The 15838-nt window shown below is 37.9% G+C and overlaps 1 pseudogene; it reads right to left on the reverse strand.

Moving 5' to 3' along the window:
• Positions 1-1671: 1671 nt before the first annotated feature.
• Positions 1672-15838, reverse strand: part of LOC110542078 (brain mitochondrial carrier protein 1-like) — a 31531-nt pseudogene continuing 17364 nt past the window's right edge.

Below are 15838 nucleotides of genomic sequence, written 5' to 3' on the forward strand. Positions count from 1 at the left end.
CTTAACTGCTGAGCTAGCTCTCCAGCCTCTTATTTTTTAAAAATTAGCATTTCGTACATAAGTACTCACATCATTTCCACCCTTCCTGCTCCCATTCCATCTTCTCCATCCATGTCCTTGGATACATTAAATCTTGATTATCTTTAATTCTAATAGTTCTATTAATATATGTACCCTGTATTTTAAGCACTCAAATTGCGATAATATTAAGAAACACTATGAATTAGCAAATTTCCTAGAAGATAGGTTATTTGCATTGGAATGATTCGCATAGGCTACTAAAAATATACATAATGGTTTTTTGATGTTCAGAATATGTAGCAAGAAGAATAAGGACTGAAAAGGATCTCAACATCAAAGAAAACAGAAACTATAACCCAAATCTTCAGTGTACACGCTTCAAAATACTATCCAAAGTACCCTTGTAGTGGTCCACATCCCTCACTATTGACCTCTGATTCATTATTTGAGTTCTCACCATATGAATTGGGTTAGATGCCAGAGCCCCAGCCAAACCACAGGTAAAGCTGGAACTAAAGGTGAAAACGAATTTAAGAAGATAAGTTACCTCACTTCCACCATTTTCCACTTAAAAATAATTTAGACCAAACATAAAAGGTATAATAACTCAGATCCATCAGACAAAATCTGACATTCCTTCATTATAATCTCAAGAGGGAGAAAATCTTTTATAATGAAACATCATTCAAAGTTTGTCCTTTTCATTTTCATTATGGAACTCTGGCCCCCTTTTTTAAAGGAGATAGTCCATAGACCTAAATACCAGGATGTGCCCTACACCATATTAGTTACATAAAATTTTTAGATCACAGCATCATATGTCAAATTGATTTAAGTAGCAAAATGTCAGAAGTTACGTGACAAAGAAAATGCAAGATGAGAACAGAAATAGTCTTCAGCCCAAAACTGTTGAGCTTCAGAAATTCAACAACATTTTACCTTTTTTTTTTTCTTGGTCCCTCTAAAAGGAAATTTGCCTTCTGATAAAGAAAAAAATTACAGGTTGCCGGGGCTGAGATTATAGGTCAGTTCACAGTGTTTGACTACTAAGCATGAAGCCCTGGCTTCTATCCCCAGCACCACAATACATGTTGCAGTGGTGCACACTGCACAGCTAGAATCCCAGAATCTAGAAGTAAAGACAGGATGCCCAGAAATCCAAAGTCCTCTGTGACTACACAGTGAATCTGAGGCCAGTCTGAGATCTATGGGACTTTTCCTCTCAAGTCAGTAAGTAAATAAAGCATAAGCTGCGTAAGCATATCCAAAAACATGGCCAGGTGTCCGCAGCATCTGAGGGTAAGTGTAAGTAATGGACAGGAATAAATATAATCAGAGTGCTTTATATGCATGTTATGGATATGAGCATAATATATGATACAAATGAAGAAAATGTAATACTGAAACAACATCTTCTATAATGAAAAATGAACTAATAATGAGAAAGGTAATAGGACATGCCATAATAAATTTTATGTAACGAATTTATAGCAATAAGTTAAAAAGTATAAGATATTCAGAAGGCTTGAAGTATTGGCCACAGGAAACAAGTATTAAGGCCATGTGTATTAGTTATAAATCTGATAATATCAATAAAAGAGAACTTTTTTTGTTCAAACTGGTAAACAGAATGAATCAAACATAGCTCATTTACACAAAGTATGTTAAAATTGTGTCTTCCAACATTCCTGAGACTGTCAGGAACTTCTTGGTAATATCATAAACGGGCAACACTACTCCCACAACCACAGCAACTTGTGGAGCAGTTGGGACCACACCCTACAAAACCAAAGTGATATCAGACACCTTAGAAATACCAAGTGACATATGTCTTAAAGTAAACAAAAATTGGTCAATGGTGGAAAATAACAGAAAGATAAACTCTGAAATGTATAGTTCATTCTTTCAAATCAATGACTAACACTTGGGAGGCTGATAATTCCCAATCCACAAATGCTGTACTACAAATAAAATCATTCATGATACCTAAAGCACAAGACACAAAAATTAGATAAAATATGTAAATTGGACTTGACCATAATTAAAAACTTGTGATTTAAAAGATAGCATAAGATTAATGAGAAGATAACCCACACAATGGATAAATACTTGGAAACCTTAAAAAATTTAAATTATAGCAAGACTTGGTGGCAAGCACCTTTATCCCAGCACTCAGGAAGCAGAGGCAGGCAGATCTGAGTCCAAGGCCAGCCTTGTAAGTTCCAGGATAGTCAAAGCTACAAAACAAACAAACAACAAACAAACAACAACAACAAAAACAAACCACAATGACATACCATTTTACACCTACTAGGACTGTAGTCATTTTGTTAAAATAAAAAAGTGCTATTAAAGATGTGGGGAATTGGAACCCTTACCAGCAACCACCCATAAGTGGGAGATTCTAGGAAGTCTGAGTGGCAACTAAGTGGCACTCCTGCAAGCCTTAAATCAAATATGGAGATTTGATGTCACACTGAGTGTTCCTGCATGGAAGGTTAACTTTGGAGAAGCAATCCCCACATGCCGGAGTGTAATAATCAGGTACTATCTTGAGAGGGGAGTCACTGCTTGACTGAGCTAATCTACAGAACTGAAAATAAGAAAAGAAACCACAAAGTTAGGGACAGGTATATACCTAAGATACAGGGAGATGGCCATCAGAAAAAGTCACATAGCGAACGCAAGTTAGACAGTAACCTACTGAATTTTAAATGGAAGGAAGTTTGAGGCATACAGAGAAGATTAGGTAGAAAGTGCTCACATCATCCATAGTGAGCAGTAAGTCCTGACACCTGTGGATTACATTGGAAGCTGAGAACTCTAAGCTCTTGCATAGGACCTGAGCTCAGGTCCCAGCACCCATATTGGGTATATTACAACTTCCTGTAACTCCAACTCAAGAGGGATCCTTTGCCTCTCTACTTTAAGTTCCAAAGGCATCTACACTCACGTACACATACCCATACATAAACATAGACAAGTATGTAGAATTAAAAATGTTTTTAAATACATAATCACAACACCTCAGGAACAAATAAATCTTGATAGAGCAGGTATATAAGAATTAGGAGGGAGTCAGGTGGTGGTAGTGCATGCCTTTAAACCCAGCACTTGGGAGGCAGAGGCAGGCAGATCTCTTGTGAGTCTGAGGCCAGCCTAGTCTACAGAGCGAGTTCCAAAAGCCAAGGCTACTCAGAATAACTCTGTCTCAAAAAAGCAAACAAAAAAATTAGGAGGGAAGAATCAAGTATTAACTCTTTTTTGGAGGAATTCGTTTTTTAATGATTTATTTGCATTTTATATGCATTGGTAGTTTGCTTGTATGTATGCCTTTGTGAAGGTGTCAGATTTCCTGGATCTGGAGTTATAGGAAGTGATGAGCCAACATGTGGTTGCTGGGAATTGTACCTCGGTCCTCTGTAATAGCAGCCAGTGTTCTTGACCATTGAGCCATCTCCCCAGCCCCCATTATTCAGTCTTTAAATGAGTCAATTACTGAAATAAGGAAGGAACAGAAGAGTATATACTTTTTCAATCATAATCTTAAACATAAATGGTATTACATTGCTAATAAAAAGCTACAAACTGTACAAAATGACTAAATAGAATTAAAAGAACAACCCTCAATATCTAAGTGTTTGTTATCTATTAATGACTTCCCTCACAAGCAAAGACATACTGAGACAAAATGAATAGTTAACAAAAGATTATATTCAAAGCAAAGAGAATCTGAAAGCAAACTAAATTAGTTACATCCATAGGTAACAATGCTGACATCAAAACAAAATTATTAAGAAAAGCTAAAGAATTTTTCTTTGTTCTATATACTTACTGTTTTGATTATTGTGTGGCAGAAGGCTTTTCTTTTCTGGTCTAATTTGTTGGGTGTTCTGTAGGCCTCTTGTATTCTTATAGGCCTCTCCTTTAAGTTGGGGAAATTTTCTTCAATGATTTTGTTGAAAATGTTTTCTGGGCCTTTTCCCTCTATTCCTATTATTCTTAGGTTTCATCGTTTCACGTTGTCTTGGATTTCTTGGACGGTCTGTTTCAGGAATTTTTTAGATTTAACATTTTTTTTTTTTATGGATACATCAATCTCTTCCATTGTTTCTTCGATACCTGAGATTCTTTCTTCCATCTCATATACTCTATTAGTTATGTTCAACATCCTTAGTCATCAGGGAAATGTAAATCAAAAGGATCCTGAGATTTAACCTTACCCCCATCAGAATGGCTAAGATGAGTAATTCAAATGACAACACATGTTGGAGAGGTTGTGGAAAAAGGGGAACCCTCCTCCACTGCTGGTGGGAATGTAAACTTGTGCAACCACTTTGGAAAACAATCTGGAGCTTTCTCAGACAATTAGGAATAGTGCTTCCTCAAGATCCAGCTATACAACTGCTAGACATATATCCAAAAGACGCTCAAGTATACAACAAGGTCATCTTCTCAACCATGTTTGTAGGAGCTTTATTTGTAATAGCCAGGAGCTGAAAACACACCAGATGCCCCTCATTTGAGGAATGGATACAGGTACATCTATACAATGGAATAGTACTCAGTGATTAAAACAAAACAAACAAACAAAAAAAAAAAAAAAACAAGGGAATCATAAAATTTGCAGGTAAATGGTGGAAACTGGAAAAGATCATCCTGAGCGAGGTATCCCAGAAACAGAAAGACATACAGGGTATATACTCACTCATAACTGGATATTGACATATAATATAGGATAAACATACTAAAATCTGTACACCTAAGGAAGCTAATCAGGAAGGAGGACTCTGGCTAAGATGCTCAATCCCTATTCAGAAAGGCAAAGAGGATGGACATAAAAGGATGGAGTAAACAGGAAATTGGACAGGATGCTACCACAGAGGGCCTCTGAAAGACTCTACCCTGAAGGGTATTGAGGCAGATGTTGAGACTCATAGCCAAACTTTGGGCAGAGTACAGGGAATCTTAAAGAAGTGGGAGAGAGTAAGACCTTGAGAGGACAGGAGCTCCACAAGGACAGCGGCAGATCTTAAAAGTCTGGGCACAGGGGTCTTTTCTGAAACTGATACTCCAGCCAAAGGCCACTATAGAGATGGCTTGGAACCCCTGCACAGAGGTAGCTTATGGCAGTTCAGTATCCACGTGGCCTCCGTAGTAATGGGGACAGGGACTGTCTCTAACAGGCACTGATTGGCCTGCTCTCTGATCACCTCCCCCTGAGGGGGGAGCAGCCTTACCAGGCTACAGAAGAAGACAATGCAGCCACTCCTGATGAGACCTGATAGACTAGGGTCAGAGGGAAGGGGAGGAGGACCTCCTCTATCAGTGGACTGGGAACGGGACACGGGTGGGGAATAGGGAAGGTGGGATTCGGAAGGGAGGAGGAAGGGAGGTACAGGAGGGATACAAAGTGAATAAAATGTAATTAATAAAAATAAAAATAATTAAATTTTAAAAAAGAAAAGCTAAAGAAGGTCCCTAGACAAGGTTATGGCTCAGTAGTACACTACTTCTCTGGCATACACAAGGCCCAGAGTTCAATCTCTAGCACAGCAAAGAAAATATAGTTACCACACATTAATAAATAGAATAATCAACCAAAAATATAACAACTGTAGATAGACATGCACAAAATATTGGTCCATACAATTTCATAAAATAAACACAACCAACATATAGCGACAAGTAGGAACAGATGCAACCACAGTGACAGACATCAGTAACCCATTGCCACCATCAAATCTCATCTAGGCAAAAACAGTAAAAAGTCAGTTAAACCACAATACAGATAATATGACAAAATAGAATCTACAGAAGATGCTACCCAACAGCTGTTTAATACAAATTCTTCTCAGGAACCCATGGAACTTTCTACAAAATAGCTCATATTTTATGCCATATAAAAAGTTTTAAGGGGGCCAGGCATAGTGAAACCATCTTTAAATCATAGAACTTGGAAAGCAGAGGCAGGCAGAGCTCTAAGTTCGAGATCAATCTGTTCTACATGGCAAGTTACACACCAGCCAGGGCTATGTAGTTAAACCCTATCTAAATTTTTAAAAAATCGTATGGGGCTGAAGAAAAGGCTCAGCAGTTAAAGAGTTCTGGTGGGCTGGAGAGACAGCTCTATGGTTAAGAGTGCAGATTACTCCTCCAGATGTCCTGAATTCAGTTCCCAGCAACCATATGGTAGCTCATGACCGTCTATAATGTGATCTGGTGCCCTCTTCTGGCCTGCAGGCAGAACACAATATAATAAATAATATATAGCTAGACAGATAGATATAGATGATAGATAGATAGATAGATCTTTTTTAATTTTTAATTTTATTTTTTATATTAATTACAGTTTATCCACTTTGTATCCCAGCTGTAGCCCTCTCCCTCATTCCCTCCCAATCCTACCCTCCCTCTCTCATCTCCTCCCATGCCCCTCCCCAAGTCCACTGACAGGGGAGGTCCTCCTCCCTTTCCATCTGACCCTAGCCTGTCAGGTTTCTTTAAAAAAAAATAAAGAACTGACTTTCACCCAGGTTCAGTTCCCATCACCTACATGGCAACTCATAAGTATCTGTAGCTCCAGTCCTAAGGGATCCAATGATCTTGTCTGGCCTCTGCAGGTACCAGGCATTCATCTGGTACATAGTCATATATGCAGGCAAAACATCCATACATATAGAATATTTAAAAAAAAAATAGGGGGGGGTGGTTAGAGAAATAGCTCAGTGGCTAAGAGCATGTACTGCTCTTGCAGAGGACTTGAGCTTGATTTCCAAGATTCATGTCAGGAAGGTCACAACTGCCTATAACACTAGCTCCAGGTCATCCAATACCATTGGATCCAAGAGCTCCTGGAAAACACATGCAGATAAACATAATTAAAAATAATAAGAATAGATAGGCTATGGTGGCACATGCCTTTAATCCCAGGATTCAGGAGGCAAAGGCAGGTAGTTCTCAGAGTTTGAGGCCAGCCTGGTCTACAAAGATGGTTCAGAACAACCAGGGCTACACTAAGAAACCCTGTCTTAAAAAAATAAAGAATAGGAGGAGAGGGAAGAAGAAATTCTTGAACAAAGAAAAAAATCTATTTTTGAAAAGCCTTAAGGGGCTGAAGAAATGGCTCAATGGAGCTAGTTTCAGGACAGCCAGAACTACAGAGACTCTATCTCAGAAAAAAAGAAAAGAAAAGAAAAGAAAGAAAAGAAAAGAAAGAAAAAAGAAAGAAAGAAAGAAAGAAAGAAAGAAAGAAAGAAAGAAGAAAGAAAGGAAGGAAGAAAGGAAGAAAGAAAGAAAGAAAAAGAAAAGAAAGTTCCAGGCAACCCAGATGACAAGATTTTATCTCCAAAATAGGAAGAAAAAAAAGACAAAAATGTCAGTGAGGAGAGGGAAATATTCCTTTGATTCCCAGAATTTAAGGGTGAGAAGCACGGATGACAGGTGAAAGTAGTAGGTGAAAAAAGAGGTATAAAAAACTAGGAAAAGGGCAAAAAGAAAACAGTACTTCTAGGCCCTCCTGAGGTGAGACAGCAGTGAACTGACATAACATTCCCATCACAACTTACAGAACAGAGAGTTGGCAGAATGTGACAAGTCAAAGTTTACTTGTTATCCCAGTGATGGGAGCAAAGACACACAGATCACCAGTGCTTTCTGAATATCCACTCTAGCATACTTAGGGAGTTTGAGGCCAATGAGAAATCCTGTCACACAAAAAAAGGCAGATGATACTTGAAGAAGGTAGATGATACTTGAAGTTATCTCTGGCCTCCACATACATCTGCATACAAGTGTAGCTGATCACATGTGGTCAGATACAAATGGAGACACACACACAAACACATAGAAACAGAGACAGAGAAAGAATCCTTGAAGAATATACAAAAAAAAATCATTCTGATGCATTGCTTAGAAAATGCACGGTATGGAATTATTTTCCTTAATTTTTATTAATTTATTACAATTCACTTTTTATCCTGGCTGTGGCCCTGTCCCTCATCTCCTCCAAATCTGTCCCTTTCTCTATCTTCTCCTCCTATGACCCTCTCCTTGTCCATTGATAGAGAAGGTTCTCCTCCACTTCTATGTCACCCTAGCCTATCAGGTCTCATGAGGATAGGTTGCACTGTCTTCCTCTGTGGCCTGGCAAGACTGCACTCAGCAGGGGGAAGGTGATCAGAGAGCCTGCCATTGAGTTCAGGCCAGAGACAGAGCCTGCTCCCCTTACTAGAGAACCCACTGGGAGACTGAGTCTATCTGAGCAGGGATTTTTGGTCCTCTCCATGCATGTTCCTTCATTGATGTATCAGTCTCTGCAGGGGCCTCAGGGCCCAGTTTTTGGCTCTGTTGATCTCCTTGTGGAGTTCCTGTCCCCTCCAAGGCTTTCTATCTGCCCCTTCTTCCAAAAGATTCCCTGCACTCTGCCCTAAGTTTGGCTATGAGTCTCAACCTCTGCTATGATACCTTAATCAGTAGTCTTTCAGAGGCCCTCTGTGGTAGGCTCCTGTCCTGTTCCTTCTCTTCTCCTGCTTCCAATGTCTACTGCATTTGTCCTTCTGAATGATGACTGAGCATATTCCTTAGGGTCTTCCTTGTTGTTTAGCTTCTCTAGGAGTACAGATCTTTCTATGTTTATACTATATGTCTAATAACCACTTATGAGTGAGTATATACCATATGTGTCTCTTTCTGCTTCTGGGTTACCCCACCCAAGATGATCTTTTCTAATTTCCACCGTTTGCCTGCAAATGCCATGATTTCCTTGTTTTCAATAACTGAATAGTATTCCATTTTGGAAATATAACTCAATTTGTGTACCCTTTCCTCCACTGAGGGACATCTAAGTTGTTTACAGATTCTGTCTATTATGAATAGAGCTGCTTTGATCATGACTGAGCAAATGTCCTTGTTGTATAGTTGAACATATTTTGGATATATGCCTAGAAGTGGCATACATTGATTTTAAGGTAGCACTATTCCTAATTTTCTGAAAAAGCGCCAGATTGATTTCCAAAGTGATTGTACAAGTTTACATTCCCACCAGCAGCAGAGGAGGGTTCCCCTTTCTCCACATCCTCTCCAGCATGTGCTGTCACTTGAGGATTTGATTTTAGTCATTCTGATGTGTGTAAGGTGAAATCTCAGGGTTGTTTTGATTTGCATCTCCCTAATGACTAAAGACATTGAGCATTTAAGTGTTACTCTACCATTGGATATTACTCTATTGAAAATTCTGTTTAGTTCTGTACCCCATTTTTTAAATTAGATTACATGGTTTCCAGTCTTTAACTTATTATATTCTGATATTAGGCCTCTCTCAGATATAGGGTTGGTGAAGATCCTTTCCCAATCTGTAGGCAGTCATTTTGTTCTGACAACAGTGTCCTTTGCTTTACAGAAACTTTTCAGTTTCATGAGGTCCAATTTATTGATTGTTGATCTATATGAAAACTATCCTGATCTCATAAGTAGGTAAATTTTCAATACAGTCTAGGCTTTAAGTATTAAGTTCATTTTTCAGAGTTAATTATTTTATGTATATGCAAGTTTTTCCTACACGTATGTCTTTGCACCTCGTGTGTGCCTGGTGCCTGCAAAAGTCAAAAGAAGACCTTGATTCCCCTGGAACTGGAGTTATGGATGGTTCTAAGCTACCATGCGGGCGCTAGTAACTCTGTCCTCTACAAGAGCAGCAAGTTGTGCGCACAAGGTTATTGTGTAATTCAAATGCTGATTTCTGGATTCCCCATATATCCAGTCGCAATCCTTATTCTGAGAATCTCCTATCTCAGTGTAGTGTAAACACTGTTCCCCCAGTTATTTTTTCAGCACAGGGGTTCTCTGTGTATCCCTTGCTGTTCTGGAACTCACTGTGTAGAGGAGGCTGGCCTCAAACTCACAGAGATCCACCTGCCTCCCAACTGCTGAGATTAAAGGTGTGCATAGCACAGTCCCTTAGGTATTAACTTTCTTACACTTGACAATAGTATTGTTATCACAGAGAATCTTGTTCTTTTTCTAAATTTTATTTTTTAAATTATGTATATGTCTATGAGAGAGTATGTGCACATAAGTGAGCTACCTACATTATGTGCAAACCAAATTCCTGATCCTCTGCAAAAGTAGTTTGTGCTCTTTACTGCTGACCCATCTCTCCATCTTCTTATGAGACACACCATGGAGTGTTTAGAAACTTTCATAATGAATACAACATACTATTATTTTGTTTAGCAAAAACCAAAATATATTACACTGAAAGCCAAAGCTCATCCATAATAGAAATGTAGACAAGAAAAGGGAAAAGACAAAAACATTATAAATTTAAGCTAAAGCAGTTATGAAAAGAAACTTCTTTAAAAACTCTACAGTGATCTATCCATTTGATGTCCCAGTTTACGCTACACATCAACACACCATCTAAAGATATAGACTAGATAAGGGATATGTCTTCGTTTTATAAAATGGGAAAAGGGCTATTAGAAACACATATTCATTCTCACACCACTTGAAGGGAAGAATAAAAAGAGTAAGAAATCTTGAAATCCATTCCCTAAAACTGCACAGGCTCTGAGTTAATTAGGATAGCTATAACCCCCATAGACTCATATGTTTGAAAGCTTGGCCCATAGGGAGTAGCACTATTAGTAGGCATAGCCTTGTTGGAGGAAGTGTGTCACTGTGGGGTGGGCTTATACATGCTCAAACTATGCCCAGTGTGACACATAGACTCCTTCTGCTAACTGCATATCTAGATGTAGAACTTTCAGCTTCTTCTCTAGCACCATGTCTGCCTGCACACTGCAGTGCTTCCTGCCATGATGATAATGGATGAAACTTCTGAACTGTAAGCCAGCCCCAAATAAGCATTTTTTTCTCCTTTATAAGAGTTGCCTTGGTTATGGTGTCTCTTCACAGCAATGGAAACTGTAAGACAGCCTTGAAAATAACCCACAGAACACTGCAAATCATAGCTTGAAAACCAACAAATTAATGCATATCACATTAAACTATTTTTGAACATCTACTATGAAGCATGATGTTAGACAAGCTTACATATATTATCTCTAATTCTCAACAACTCGATGCTATAAGCACTGCATTATCTTCATCTCAAAAAAAGAAATGAATGAGACATCACATAATTAGGAGATTTTTTTCAATACATCTGAAAGTTGATCCACAATATAACAAGGACATTTACTCAACCATGTACATAGCAGCTTTAGTTGTAATAGCCAGAATCTAGAAACAACCTAGATGTCCCTCAACCAAAGAATGGATAAAGAAACTGTAGATTACACAATGGAATACTACTCAGTTTTTAAAAACAAGGAAATCATGAAATTTGTAGGCAAATGGATGGAATTAGAAAAGATCATCCTCAGTGAGGTAACCCAGACCCAGAAAGACATACGTGGTATGTACTCACTTATGAGCGGAATTTAGTCATATAGTACAGGATAGCCATACTACAATGCCCAGACCCCAAGAAGGTAAGTCCAATGAGCATCTTAGGCTTCATGTTGGCCCACTGGCTAGGGGAGTAGGGAATATCTCTGACATTGCCTATGTTGCCTGCTTTTTGATCACTTCCTCCTAACTGGGGAGGAAAACAAACTCAGTCTTCATGTGAATAGATAAGCTTGGGCATCTTGAGTAGGGGCCTCCCCTATTCTGAGAAAATGGGAGAAGGGATGCGAAACAGAGAGTAAAATTGGAAGGAGAAGAGTGAGGGGCCTATGACCAAGATGTAAATAGAACTGATTAATTAAAAAAAGAAAAATTTCCCCAAATTAGAACAAACAATAGACAGTTTAAGAATCTGAATTCAGCCAGATGGTGGTGACACGCCTTCAATCCCAGCAGTTGGGTGGCAAAAGGAGACAGATCTCTGCATTCAAGGTCTATAGAGCTAGTTCCTGGACAGCAAAAATTATACAGAGGAACCCTGTCTCAAAAAAATGAATAATAATAATAATAATAATAATAATAATAATAATGAATAATCTGAACTGGAATCTGAGCTTGCGGTCTTTCAACTAATATAGCAGACATCTCTGACCTTTAGGACATTGGTGGGATTGGCTACAGAAGATGAAAGAACTCCTGATACTACTCCAGAGATCATATTAATTAGGAGAGTTTCATCTGTAAAACTGTAAAATAAATAAATAAATGAAGGTTCATTTTATTAAGTACTGGTTTCTGAGTGTAACTGAGATACTGTATGAAGGAAATTATTTCTGGAGAGCTAACTTAAAAATGAACTTCAAGGTTTATAAAAGTAAAGGCTCTCAAATATTTGTAGAATATCCCAAACCAGTACAAAATACATACAAATTATAAACTATGAACCACTATTTCTTTAAAAACATTATTTTGAAGATAGTGAAATATATCATATTCTTCTACATAATTGTCAGTACACGACATAAATTAGGATGAGGTACTTCCTTTAAAACAATTTCAAACATATAATGCATCTTGTTTCTGCCTTTTAATATTTTTATATTATAATTCAATTACAACATTTCTCCCTTCCCTTTCTTTCCTCTAAGCCCTCCTGAATATCCCTTCCTATTCTCCTTCAAATTCATGGCCTCTTTTTTCACTAATTGTTATTGCATGCACATATGTATTTATATATACATATATCCCTAAATATAACCTCTTTGGTCCACATAATGTTTGTCATATATAGGTTTTTAGAGCTAACCACTTGGCATTAGACAACCAATTGGTGTGTTCTTCCCTGGGGAATATCACCTCCTCTGCTCCCAGCTTTCTGTAGTTGCCTACAGTTCTTTGTGTAGGGTTGAGGCTTTTCTCTATCCAGTTTGACATATCAGTTGGTGACATCCTTGTTCAATTTTTAAGTCTTTTTATGGATAATCACCTTTAAAAACATAATAACCAGATGTTAAAAAATATAATCTGATGTACCTAAATAATAACTTTGAATAGCTTTATAAATCTCCTAGCCACCATTATGTACAGAAAGCTTTTGGAGTCAAATATGAAATTGTAGCATAATTTCTGGTGTGAAATTATGAACAGAGAGACTTACACATGCTAGGCCAGCACTCTGTTACTGAGTTACACCCTCAGGTCAAAAACAGACTTAGAACTAAATTCCCTCAACTAGACAGAAGAAGAGTGGAACAACAAAACATATTGTTCTACAGAGAAAAATCTAATCTTCACCATTCCTTCTCCTCATGAAGAGACTATAAATAGAAAATTAGTAAATCATCATGAATAATCTGTGAAAAGAAAATATTTTCAGGGGAGATGAAAGTGACTCCTCCAGGATTCCCAAAGAAGAGGCTCCAGAAATTTCTGATTTAGAGTAATAAAATGCTTCAAGAAACACCGCTGATACAAAGTCACTCAAGTTTTCTCAAACCTCCAGCAACTTTGAAATGATGATGAAACAGACATCATGCAAGGATCAGGCTTAAATGGAGAAATAATAACTCTGCATGTGGATACATATGCATAGGTACACCAGAATCCAGACTGCAACAGACTAAAAATTCAGCCACCTACTGAAAGCTTATCAAAATTGGCGTCTAGAAAATGCTTTCAAGTCCTCTAATTGATAAAGAGAGCATTCACGTTCAGAGATTATGGCTGTTCTAGGCTTAAGAATGACAACCTTTTTTTTTTTTTTTAAATAATTACTTTAAGCCGGACAGTGATGGTGCATACCTTTCATTGCAGCATTTGGAAGGGAGAGGCTGGTAGATGTCTGAGTTTGAGGCCAGTCTGATCTACAGAGAGAGTTCCAGGACAACCAAGACTACACAGAAACCCTTCTTGAAAAACATTAAAAAAAAGAATTATTATTTGGGGGGGAAGGATACATATCACTGTACATGAATGGAGGTCATAATTCAGCTTTGGGGAATGTGTTCATTCTCTCCACCTTTGCATAGGTTCTAGGCATCAAATTCAGGTAGTCACACTTGCATGGAATTTACCCATTGAGCCATCTTGCCAGCCTACATGTTTTTTAGGTGATAGCAAGAGACACATTTGAAGTGCAGGTTACTCTAACCCACATATCCCCTCTGTAGGGATTTAGCCCAAGACAATACAAGCTCAGTTTTCTGCCTACAGTAAACTGTCTTTCATTCTCTGGCATCATGAGATAAATATTTCACATTAAACAAGATTTCAACAATCCCTTTGAGGATAGCCTCAAAAGAGAGTTGAGCATACTGATCTTCCAAACGTTCTACAAATGATTGCTTCAAGGTTTGATGAATACCAGTTTTGATGGTGCCACACGATGCCTAGCTTAGTAAAGCAGGGGAAATTCTGTCCCCCCCCCCTCGCACCAGAGAGAAAATAAAGTTAATTTTATTTAGCACACATTTGTAGAGTTTACAATTATTTTATCTATATCTTTCCAAGCAATACAAGCTTATTTTTTTCAATCATCCATGAAAAACTAACAAAGAGAGCTCATATCCCAGATCATAAAACAAATGTCAACAAAATTGAAAGAACTGAAATCATGCAGAATATATTCTCTGACAACAGTGGAAGCAAACTAGAAACTGATGAGGATGCTCAAACTCTTGGAAATCAAACAATATACATCTAAACAACATATGGGTTAGAGAAAACTACAAAAAACAAACAAACAAACAAAAAACATATAGACCTGAGTAAAATTTCAAATACATCCTTTAATATATGGGATAATAGAAATTAAAGAAAAAGATGCCATGAATGAGTGCAAGTAAACAGATACATGGGATGGAGAAAAGGAAGGAGGGAATTATGTAATTTTGCTATAATTTTAAAATATTATAAAAAATTAAAAAAAAATACATGCCAGGCTTAGCAGTACAGGTCTGTCATCTCAGCTTCTACTTGCAGGCTATAAGAGAATGAAGAGTTCCAGGCCTATTTGAATTACGGTGAGTAAAAGGCCAGCCTGAGCAGCTGGTAAAAATAGGCCAGGTGGTGGTGGTGTACACTTTTAATCCCAGCACTCGGGAGGCAGAGGCAGGCAGATCTCTGTGAGCTTGAGGCCAGTCTGGTCTACAAAGTAAGTCTAGGTCAGCCAGGGCTACACAAAGAAACCCTGTGTCAAAAAAAAAAAACAAAAACAAAACAAAAACTAGGTAGCTTACTTACATGTGTTAGGCCCCGGGTCCAATCACCAATATTAGGAAACAACAGAAGTGGGAGGGAGGGAAGAGGGAAAACTAGGCAGCCAAAGCATAGCTGAGAATAATTTATAGTAAAATGCTTACACCGGAAGAGTAAACTGCCCAAAGTCCAACCTCTTGAACTGTAAAAATTTAATTCTTGCTATTTATCAACCACCAAATATAGTACTTTGTTACAGCTACCCAAACCACAGTACTAAAACTTTAGAAAATAAAATTTAATTCATGGGTTTTAAATTTTCCAAATTTTATTTACTTTTATTTTATGCATATGAGTATTTTTTCCTACAAATATGTCTGTGTACTAAGGGCATGCAATGCCCGTGGAGGTTAGAGAAGGACATAAGATATTCTGGAACTAGAGTTACAGGTAGCTGTTAGTTTACATGTGAGTGCTGGGAAATGAATCCAGGCACTCTGGAAAAGCAGCCACAACTCTTACCTACTGAGCCATCTCTCTAGCCTCATGGAATTCATCATTCTATTAAAGTTCAAAATATGTAATTCCCAGCCCAGAAAAGTTTACTGAAGAGCACCACAAACCACTGAAAAATTAACATGAATCTTATACAGTCTCTCCAGAAAATAGAAGGAATGTTTCCCAAATCATTTTGGCTGTTATTATCTTG

The sequence above is a fragment of the Meriones unguiculatus genome, chromosome X, assembly GCF_030254825.1.
Source record: "Meriones unguiculatus strain TT.TT164.6M chromosome X, Bangor_MerUng_6.1, whole genome shotgun sequence".
Taxonomy (NCBI): domain Eukaryota; kingdom Metazoa; phylum Chordata; class Mammalia; order Rodentia; family Muridae; genus Meriones; species Meriones unguiculatus.